Below are 10954 nucleotides of genomic sequence, written 5' to 3'. Positions count from 1 at the left end.
ATCTAGCTGGGGCTTACTTTCTTCATCTGGAAAATAGGAGTTGAAGCAACTCCTCCCCTGGTGCGGGGGGAGCTGCTGTCAAGATGAAATGAGTCAGATGGAAAATTCTACCATGTGTCCAATGTCTGATGCTCACAAGAGTGAGGGAAATCCTCCAGAAAGATCGCTCCTCTCTATGTACACAGCCATGTGACAACCCATGCAGGAGGTGACCCAGTTTATGACAGGACTCTCTGGGCTTCATCTCTGAAGCCCCAAAGAGACTTGCTGTGCAAAGGGCCTGATGGTGGAGGGTGGGAGGCCTGCTGACTGAGCACAGTCCTCTCTCAACCACATTGGCCTAGTGAAGACAGAGATGAGGTCATCAAGACAGCTGAGGGAGGCAGGGCTAAGGGCAGGGCTCATGCCAAGCTCTCAGAGGAGCAAGGAGGTGTTTTAGGATGAAACTTCCATCGATGTTTCTTGTAGGACAAGTTTTAGGAATCAGTTCTCGATACGCTCAGAGTTAAGTTCTCAGTCACTCCACAGTATGTCAGAAAACTTGCTGATCTAGAAGCCCAGACACTTGGATTCTCATCCTGGACCTATCAGCTTGCTTCAGGACCTAGAGTATGGCCTCTGTATAGGGCTCAGGGGTCACAGAGTGACTTCAGGGGAACAAGGATGTGGTTTAGTAAAGTGCTTACCTCTCATACAGAAAGCCCCGAGTTCCACCCCCAGCACTATAGAAGCCAACCATGGCAGCTGTGGCTATAATCCCAGAACTGAAGGTAAAAATGAGGACTGTGAGTTTGAGACAAGCCTAGGCTTTTAAAAACAAAAAGAACACCGATCAGGCAGCTCACAATCACCTGTGACTCCAGTTCCAGGGAAATCTGATGCCCTCTTCTGGCCTCCAAGAGCATTGCATACACAGTGTATGTATAAATACACACACACACACAAATTAGAAATAAAACTTATTTTATAAGTGTCTTTATACTCTGAAACAGATGTTGTAACCTGGTGGCTAAAAGGACCACAAACCTAAAATCTAAATTTAAATGCCAGCATTACCCTCACCAACAGTGGCCCTCGATAAATCTCTGAGCTAGCCTCAAGCTCACTGCATGTGACCTGGACACTGCACTGTTCCCTTTCAGAGGGCCTGTCTGCCCCACTTCTCCCACCAGCCACTCTGAGAATGAGGAAGTAATTACTGGAGCCCTGAACCAGACCAGTCACGTGATCACTCTGAAAGTGGGAGCTCCTGCTATTCCGTGAGCCTCTTGACACTTTTGGTGATAGCAAGCCCTACTGAATGCCTTCACAGACAGAGTACTTACCAGGGGTGCATGACCCCCTCCAAACACGAGCATCACCCCCAATGGTGGACAGGCCCTCAGTGCCCAGGGATGACTTGTTCTCTGCTTTGCTTGGTCTCTGAGCCTCTCTTCCCCAGACAAGCGTCTTATCAAAGACCTGGCCCCAAAGCCTTAGTCATGTCAGGTGCGGGTGATGCTGCAGTCCCGCCACCTCAAACAGAAACGTGTCAGCAGGTAGAGGAGAGAGGAAGGCGGCTCTATATCCGTCCCGAGTTTTTAAGTTTCTTTCTTTAAGTAGAAAATAACTTATATTTTGCCTGTGATTTAAAACCTGGGCTGGGACTGGAGGGAGGGCTCAGGGGCTAAGAGCACTGGCTGCTCTTGCAGAGGACCTGGGTTCAGTTCCGAACACGCGCATGGTGGCTCACAGCCTTCTCTAACTCCTGTTTCAAGGGCTCCAACACCCTTTTCCCGCCTCCATGGGTGCTGCATGCACTTGGTACGCATGCGTGCACTCGGGCACAGCACCACATGCACAAGTTAAATTTTTAAAGACTAAATAGCACCGAGAATATTAAATGTTGGAAAGGATGTGGAGAAGCTATATCATGGCTATACCTCTAGTGAAGATGTGAAATGGTACAAACATGCTGGCAGTCTTAAAAGTCAGAAATGGTCAGAGGTCAGTTTCCTTGGCGGTCAGAGGCAAGGGGTGCACAGGCAGGACTCTAACTGTCTGGGTCAATGCACTGTCAGCACTGCTGATCTAGCAGGTGTCCTTTGCCCCTTGTTAACTCCCTCGTGCTCGGCTGTATGAGCCATTTGAAGCCCCGGCATATGTCGGTGGGTGATGAGGCCTTCGAACTCACTTGTCCTCTGCCTTGACGCGTCCTTGCTGGATGCAACCGAGTTTAAGCCCATGTGGGTATCTTGCCTAAATGTATGTCTGTGCACCATGTGTATGTCCAGAGTCATGGAGGTCCGAAGGGGGCAGTCAGTCCCGAGACTGGAGTTGCAGGTGATTTTGAGTTACCTTGTAGGTTCTGGGAATCAAACCCGGGTCTTCTGGAAGAGCAGCCAGTACTCTAAACCAACGAGCCACCTCTCCAACCCCTAACTCATGACCTTAACTTGCATTTCCTAAGGCCTTATATTGTTCCGTGTCTTTCTATGACTTATGTACAATACAGTTTACATATCTTAATTACTGAAGACAGATCAGATCATATTCAAATCTTGTGCCCATTTTAAATTGACCTTGTTGAATTTTGAGGGGTTTGTTTTGTTTTCAGACAGGGTCTCAAGTAGCCAGGACTAGCTATATAGCAACACCCTTTCTTCGTGCTGGGAATGGCTCAGTTGGTAGGTAGAGTGGTTGCCTAGCATGCATGGAGCCCCAGGCTGCCTGCAATCTTAGCAGGAGGATCAGAAATCAGAAGTTCAAGGTTCTTCGCTGCATAGTGAATTGGCTGTCCTCTTGGGTTACACATGAGACCCTGATTTAGAGAGAGAGAGAGAGAGAGAGAGAGAGAGAGAGAGAGAGAGAGAGAGAGTCTGGCTCCCTAAATGGTAAGAGACCCTGACTAGCCCCCCTCCCTTCTCTGGGCAGCTGGATTTACAGATTCTCAGACTAAGTCAGTGTTTGAAAGGCTCAAGAGAAAGCACTTAGGAGCTCACTGTGGTGATTGAGTGTTTCTGCTTGTCAATGGCCCTCTTCTCTCCTGACCTCAGACCCTCTCTCCTGTGAAGTGGAACCAACGCTCACCTTCCTACTGGGCCTTTGCAAGTCCTAAGACCCTCAAATTGAACTGGCTGGGTCCTTTGTCGTCTTTGGGACCCAGCCAGTTCATTTTGAGGGTCTTAGGGCTCGGGGCTTTTGCTAGCAAGGGAAAGAAAAGCCCCTCACTCTCTGCTGGATTTCATACAGGCAGGCGGGAGCAGGGATTGCTTAGCACCTCTGAGCTCAGCCCAGGAGGCCCAAGTTCACCTGCTAATAGAATCATCCCAAAAGGAGCTGACAAAGAAGTCAGACCCAAGGACAGCAACAGAACCCAGAGCCCTTCCCTGGTGCCTCATGTTCCAGGAGAGAAAATGTCATTTAATTGTTGTTTTCAGTGAGAGAGGAAAAAAAGAATGAAAGAAAAACTTTGATTTTTTTTTCAAAGCAGCTTAACACTTTATAGTATATAATTTCCTAGTTTGTTTATTGGCCACTGTCTGTCCTCGCTAGACTAGAAGCTCCCTGAGAGTAGAGATTTTTGTCCATTTGTTCATTGATTTACCTGGCATCCAGTATAGCACCTGTCACAAGGCAGGCGCTCAATAAATACCCAGCGGATATGGATGAAGGTGTTTGAAGTCTGGAGAATAGTTGTAAATGTTCATAGAAGTTAGAAAAGATACCTTCTTTTTCTTTTATCCTTTCTTTCATTTGAGATAGGATCTGATGTAGCCCAGGGTAGTCTCAAACTCCTTACCCGTGTGAGGCTGACCTTGAACTCCTGATCCTCCTGCCTCCACCTCCCAAGTGCATGAACCACCAGGTCCAATCTAAAGGTATCCCTCATAAGATTTGTTTCTTAGTTAGGGTTCTATTGCTGTTAGAGACTGTCACAGAAAGTCTGTCAATCTCAGGGTCTGGCTCGGCTCCCTTCTCGTTCCTTCTGCTCTCCTTCAGTGAGTCATCCCCTCTCTGGGTAAGGCTGTCCTCCATCAGGGTTTGGGGTACCTCTTCTTACACTAAAGCATCCCCACCTCTCTCTGCAACCCTACTTTTTAAAACAACAACAACAAAATTGTTTCCCTGACTTCCTCTACCTTCCTTGACCCCACGAGTCCTGAGGGTCTCCCATGAGGAGTCCCTCAGCCTTTGCTGTTCCCCATACTTCAGGAGTTTGGTTCCTGTAGATAATCCAGTTCCTCGGTAGAGAGAACGTTGCCGAGGACATCGCCACACTCCCTCCAGTATTCCTGCCTGTGGGCATGGTGTTCTGCTCTGGCCACAGCGCCCCCTGGGGCAGGATCTAGGAGAAAACAGAGACTGCTAACCGTCAGCCAGTGGGACAAAAGGAAACAAACAAGCTCCATCACCAAGCCCTCTTCAAAGTCTGTCTGGAGGAGGGGACACGACAGACGCCAGGCAGACAGCCTGAACACGTATTTAATTCACTCTTGCGTGACCCAACAATTGGGTCATTCCAGGGCAACATGAGGCTGGTTTGGCGACCAGGAGGGGTGGGCTCAGATGCTGCCAGGAGCTTGTGTGCTCATGCATTTCCTTTTTAAAAATTGGGAAGGAAAGCAGATCCTAGATGAGAAGCAAGCATTTGTATTCCCTATGACTTCATTTTCTGGTATCCCGATCATTTAAAAACTTGAAAGAAAGAACAGGATGTCTCTTCTTTGCCCGAATACCTAATTATCAAGAATCCTGAAACTGTTTATATCATTTTAGGGGAATGAGATAAGAAAAGATCTTAAGAGGAAACATGACCCATACTTTAAGAGATGGACATCATATGCGGGAAAGCATTGTGAGTGAGATCAATATCAACAGGGTTCACTGTATTTTAAACAGTGGGATTCAAGTGGGCTTTTATTCATAACGCGATGAACAGCCCCTTGCATTAGGCCGTGACATCAGGGGGAAGGAAGAGAGAGGAGCAAGCGGTGGCCAAAAACATATGTGGGATCCTAAATGCAGCCAAACTAAAATGGACTTTTCCAGAAAACCAAACGAATTAGGAGCAGGAACTATCCATCTAGTGAAACCCCCTGTGCTCCTGTTTCCCCGCTTCTAATGGAGCTGGAAGGTACTGACTCCCCAGTTCCACATGGGCTACTTGAGACCATGTTTGAATTTGGAATGGAAAGATTCCGGGAGGAAGCAAGGACAGGACAGGACCTTTGGTCTGGATGGAACTAGAACTCTCACTCAAGTTCAAGGATCTATCTAGCACCAGACTTTGACCATAGATCCAGAAGTGAGTCACAGATTGTCCTGGACACTGGATTCCCAGGCGCCCCAGAATCCCCACTGCCTGAAAAGCTGAAAATGCAAACACCATACAAAATTAAGGAGTGACTGTTACAAGTTAAGTCACTGAAAGCCAAACTTCGAGACGTGGTATTTCTCCAAAGGGTGTGTGTGTGTGTGTGTGTGTGTGTGTGTGGCGGGGGGGGGGGGGGGGCGTGCTTTCAGAGTTTAGTTTGGAATTTGGAGCCCAAGTTTGCCCCTTGGTGCTCGGCACCATTTTGCAGGGCTTCTGGTTAAACATTCCATCTTGGTTTTAATGGAAGGACTTGGTACATCCAAAACCCTAGAAGCTCCCGCTACCTCTCCTGGATCCACACAGAGAACAAGAGGACGCCTCGAGTCTCAGGAAGTAGCTCTCCATGTACGTGGATATTTCTAATTTACGGGTAGAAAACTCTCCAGTTAAAAAACAGGCTAGCTAGTAATCTATTTAAAACCGCGGCTGACATGATAAATGAAACAGAATAAATGTATACAGCGAGTGAGCCTCGGCGGGAACACAAGGGGGGGGGGGCAGAGCGCTTCTGCTGACAGCGACTTTCCGTCAGTGGCCTGTCTCTCTTGGAGGCAGCTGTCAATCACAGGCCAGCCCGCGCTCCCGGGGGAGTTCATTGTGCCCGCAGACAGTTGTGGAATAACTGCTCCTAGGCGTCGGAGCAGCAGATGGAGTGTATCTGTCAATCATTGTCACTAATTATTAACTTCTGTCACTCAGAGCAAGGCAACATCTCGGCGCCTGATCCGCTGTGATTTGATCTGCCACGCCACCTCGGAGACAGACGGAGCAACCCTTCATTCCGGTCACACTCTCAGCACTTTGCTGGGTCAGCCGCTGTGACTCAGTGCTGCGCCCCAGACCGGGCTGACGCACGTGGCTGTGCACACGCGCCCCGGCTTCCAGGAGGCAAAGCCACCGCGAGAGGCCTCCTGGGGGCCCACGCCAGGGGCGCCAGTGCCTACTCGTTAATTATTAAAGGAGGGCGTTTTTATCTTGTCCGCTGGCAGAATCGAGGCTAAAATAGAAGAAAGAGACCAATTTAGAGGGTTTTCTTCTCTTTGCTCCACCCGGGGACCAGTGATTATCACTCAAGTTCACATTGATTATATTCCTATGATCTCTTCTCAACCTTGTGATTTGGGAGCTGGCGATGTCAGCCTGAATAATTAATTAAGGCATCCGTGTAGCTCGCTTTGCAAACAGGAGCTATAACCTGAGTGGATCTTTGCTATGGATTGGGAGGTGGGAGACTTGGGTTCAGAGAGCCTCTTCATGACAAGACTGGGGAGGGGGCTCAGGGATCTTCAAGCCCAGCATCCCCCAGAGAGGACATGACTTTCCAAGGTTGCGAAGCCCACTGCTCTGATCCCTGAAGATGACGCAATCAAAATAAGTGCATCACGTCCCAGGCTGGGCAGGTCGTGGTGCCGTAGCACTGTGCCAGCTGCCCTCTGCTAAGGGGTTTGGGGAGATGCCTGAGACTCCTGTAAGGGGCTGAAAGTATGGCCACCTACTCTGAAGTCCCTCTGGGCACCCTAGTACGCACCGCTTTCCCTCTCTGGGAAATGATCTCTGCTCATGCGCAAAACTAGGATAATTACAGACGCTCCTTCCAGGACTGGGGTAGAGCGCTTACACCGCATGAACAAAGCCCTAACTCTCCCCAGCATCATAGATATTGGGTGTGGAGGTGCGCCTGTAATCCTAGCACATAGGAGGTGGAGGCAAGAGGACCAGCAGTTCAAGGTCAACCCTAGCTACTTAGTGAATTCAGCGCCAATCTGGGATGTGTGTGTATGTGTGTGTGCGTGCGTGCATGCGTGTGTGTGTGTGTACATATATGTGAGACTTTGCCTCAAAAAAAAAAATCAAAACCAGAACTTCCTTCAATAGACACACCTTGCCTGGCTCTTGCCTGGCACAGTTAACGCTCTCTTGGTGGGGATGCATCCATTATCCATTCATGCCAAGTAAGAGTTGGATTTTAAGAAGCATGAGAAACCTGCTATGAGCCTACAGACCTGGCTGTCGTTTCCATAACTACCCATCTGGGACCTGCTTGGGTGAACTGATGCAGCCTGGGGGTGAGCACACATGGGCTGTGTGTGTGAGGTGATGCCCCTCAGCTGGATCTCTGTCAAAGCAGCCAGCTCTCTGACAAGGTGGGGTTCTATTCCCATTTGCTTTGCGTACCTTTTCTTCACGGAAGGTGCTCTAGGGCAGTCCAGCCAGCGCTTGGTTAGAAACTAAGCCAAAGTCCAGAGCCGGAAATCAGAGTCTGACTGCATTTGAAAGCACACCCTGCTGTGTGCAACACCTGCCAGGGATGCTCTAGGCCACCCAAGATGAGAACCCTACCAGACTCCCTGCCCTGCTGCAATTCCCATGACTACACTAACCTTGCCCTGCCTTGCTGCAGTCCCCGAGACCATACAGAGTGCTTATGCGACACCATGGGATCCTTTGTTGTCTAAACCAGTCTGGTCCTGTCTGAACTGGTCTAAACCGGTCTGGTCCAGTCGAAACCAATCTGAACTGGTCTAAACCAGTCTGAACCAATCTGATCTGGTCTGAACCAGTGGTTACCGTTCTGGTCTGGTCTGAACCGGTCTAAACTGTTCTGGTCCAGTCTGTACCAGTGGAGACTGGTCTAAACCAGTCTGGACCAGTCTGGTCTGGTTGGGACCGGTCTAAACTGGTCTGGTCTGGTCTGGACCCTTCAAAACCAGTCTAAACAGATCTGGTCCAGTCTGAATCAGTTGAGATCCATCTGGACTGGTCTGGTCCAGTCTGAACCAGTCTGAGCCGGTCGTGACCAGTCTGGTCCGGTCTGGAACCGTTGAGAATAGTCTAAACCATTCTGGTCCGGTCTTCACCAGTCGAGACTGGTCTGGTCTGGTCTGGTCTGGACCGGTCAAGACCAGATCAGACCGGACCAGACCAGTTTAGACCTATCTCGACCAGTCCAGACTGGACCAGACCGGTCACAACTGGTTCAGACTAGACCCTTGTCTACGCATAGTGATTTCTGGGAGCTGCTGTCTCCCCATTATCCCTCTTTCTCTACTCGGGCTCTTGCAATTTCTCCAGTGTGTCAGCTTCATGGCAGTCAGATACCCCAGGTGACAACCAGAGCTTCGAGGCACGGTGAGAGGAGACAAGAGAAAGATAACAGACAGCTGCCTGCTGCCTCTTATGTTCTGGTCTCCAAAGTCAGGCAGCCTCATTTCCTCCAGTGTTTCTTAGTCAAAGCAATGGCAGAGGTCGAGGGACAGACTCCCATGTCAAGAAAAGCAGGACTCAGGTACCTGTTGGTGCAGCTGTCTTTGGAAGCCACAAGCCATGACACCTTCCCTGGCCATCCCCTGTAATCTACAAGACAGGCTGATACCATCTCTAGGGAAGCCATAGGACTCTGGCTCTGGAGAGGATGAGAAACCAGGGGCTCATTTGCAAGTCACACCTAGGACAGGCAGTCTGGAGTCCTGAGCAGGAGGAGTCTTATGAATACAGTGTTGCTACCGTGCCCAGCCTCCTCACACAATGGGTTCAATCACAGCAATGCCTTTCTTGGGCTGGTATTGACCTCACTGGTTCCTCGGGGAGATTGAAGCCCTCCATTTCCCGGAATATGCCACCTCCCTCCTTCCTTGAGGTCTGGCACATTCTGTTCCCTCTGTGAGGAACATGCCCTGCCCTGCCTGCATGTTCTTGCTAACTCCGCTGAAACTTTAGGTTTCAACTTCCTTGCTACTTCTCTGGGAAGTCCGTCCCCAACTAACTCCCTCCCTGAGTCAAAGCTTCCAGTTGCCACTGTCCTAGCACCCTGCATTTCTCCTTATAGCCTCTCCCACCAGTGTAACTAAATAATTGTCTTAAACGTCCCTGGAGTTTTATTTTTTGAGACAGAGTCTCTAAAGCTCAGGCTGGCCTTGAGTCTCCTGTGTAGGTGAAGGTGACCTTGAACTCTTAATCCTCCTGTCTCGTCCTCCTAAGCCTCCCAAACAAGGGATTTCAGTCCATGCTCTACCATGCCCAGTTTCTTCAAGCTGGAATAGCTAGGGCTTTGTGCAAGCTGCCCAGGCACTCACTAACGAACCCACTCCTCCAGGCGTTACATATGGTAAGGTAACAGAGATCAGGACAATGGTCTGGGAAGGAATTTGCTTCTTGTAGTTCTTAGGAGATAGGGTGTCCCAGACTATATAGGGCCACATAGTGGAACACGGGCTCAGTTGAAAGAAAGAGAGTAGAAGGAAGAACACAGAAGTCTTAGGGTTTCTCTTGCTGTGAAGAGACGCCATGACCACAACAGCTCTTGTAAAGGAAAACCTTTACCTGAGGCTGGTTCACAGTTCAGCGGTTCAGTCCATTCTGTCACAGCAGGAGCCTAGCAGCCTACAAGGAAGACACGATGCAGGAGAGGTAGCTGAGACTTCTACATCTGGATCCACAGGCAACAGGAAGAGACAATGAGCCACCAGGCTTGGCTTAAGCATTTGAGACCTCAAAACTCACCCCCAGTGATGCACTTCCTCTAACAAGGCCACACCTCCTAATAGTGCTGCTCCCTATGAGCCTATGGGGCCATTTCATTCAGACTACAATGGGCCAGAGGCTTTATTCTGGTTTCGATGGGAGGAGACAGGCAAGACACATTTAAGCAAATTCAGGATTAGGGAGTTTGAATAATTACCACAGGCTCTGGTCTGTAGGGTGGACTCCATTTGCCCAGTCCTGGCCCAGGGGAAACTTAGGACAAGGCCCTTCATACTGGCTTGGTGTTTGGGAGTTGGGTAAATGAAGCAGTTGGTGACCGGAGATCTCTGGACTGGTCGCTTTGTGCATAGAAGGTTATGTTCTCGAGGAGTTAGCTAGCCTGGAGGGGTGATGTCTACCCAGCATTAGCAAGACTTCCAACATGGTAGCACTTTATATAATGCCGAAAGGAGAAAGGCAAGGAGCTGGGGAGATGGCTCGTTCGGTAAAGCGCTTCCACACAGCATGCAAGCAGAGTTCAAACCATAGATAGAAGTGGTGTGTGAAAGAGTCAGGATGCACTGATCACCCCAGCACTGGGGAGGCAGAGGCAGATGGCTCTCCAGGGCTCACTGGCCAGCCAGTCTACACTAATCACTAAGTCTCTAGCCAGTGAGAGACTCTATCTCAAACACGGAGAACAGCGCTTGAGGAACGATGCCCAAATCTGACCTCTAAGCCCCACCCCAACACAAGTATACATACATACACACACACACATACAAGGGGGCAGTACAGATCTGACTAATCTAGTAGTGTATGTGGCATGCCACCCTTCCCTTCAGAGGCTACCTACCCTCCATGGGGCCTGGCAGGCTGTCTCACTGCTAAATCTTCAGGCCAGCTGAGAGTAACTGAGTTCTAGCATCACAGTGATCACGTGCCTGGTCTCACAGTACAGCTCCATGCCACGCGGGCCCAGGGCTGCTGAAGGAGGGCCTGGAGTCGTTCCTTCCTTCCTTCTTCATGAGCTTCCTGTCCTTTACTTTGCCTCTTCAACTAGAGGGACCTGTGGAGCGTCCAGGCCTGTGTCCTGTGCATATATAAAGCCCTCCAGACTGGGTACCCAGACTGAGA

At 49.8% G+C, this 10954-nt stretch overlaps 1 long non-coding RNA gene across 1 annotated transcript; it reads right to left on the bottom strand.

Moving 5' to 3' along the window:
- Positions 1-5896: 5896 nt before the first annotated feature.
- LOC142834391 (uncharacterized) lies at positions 5897-9780 on the bottom strand. The gene is made up of 3 exons (XR_012907578.1): positions 9677-9780; positions 8647-8759; positions 5897-6353 (listed from the first exon to the last, which is right to left on the bottom strand). It is a non-coding gene; the product is annotated as an uncharacterized LOC142834391 (long non-coding RNA).
- Positions 9781-10954: the final 1174 nt, after the last annotated feature.

The sequence above is a fragment of the Microtus pennsylvanicus genome, chromosome 13 (genome assembly GCF_037038515.1).
Source record: "Microtus pennsylvanicus isolate mMicPen1 chromosome 13, mMicPen1.hap1, whole genome shotgun sequence".
Taxonomy (NCBI): domain Eukaryota; kingdom Metazoa; phylum Chordata; class Mammalia; order Rodentia; family Cricetidae; genus Microtus; species Microtus pennsylvanicus.
This window is presented reverse-complemented; position numbering and strand designations above follow the sequence as displayed.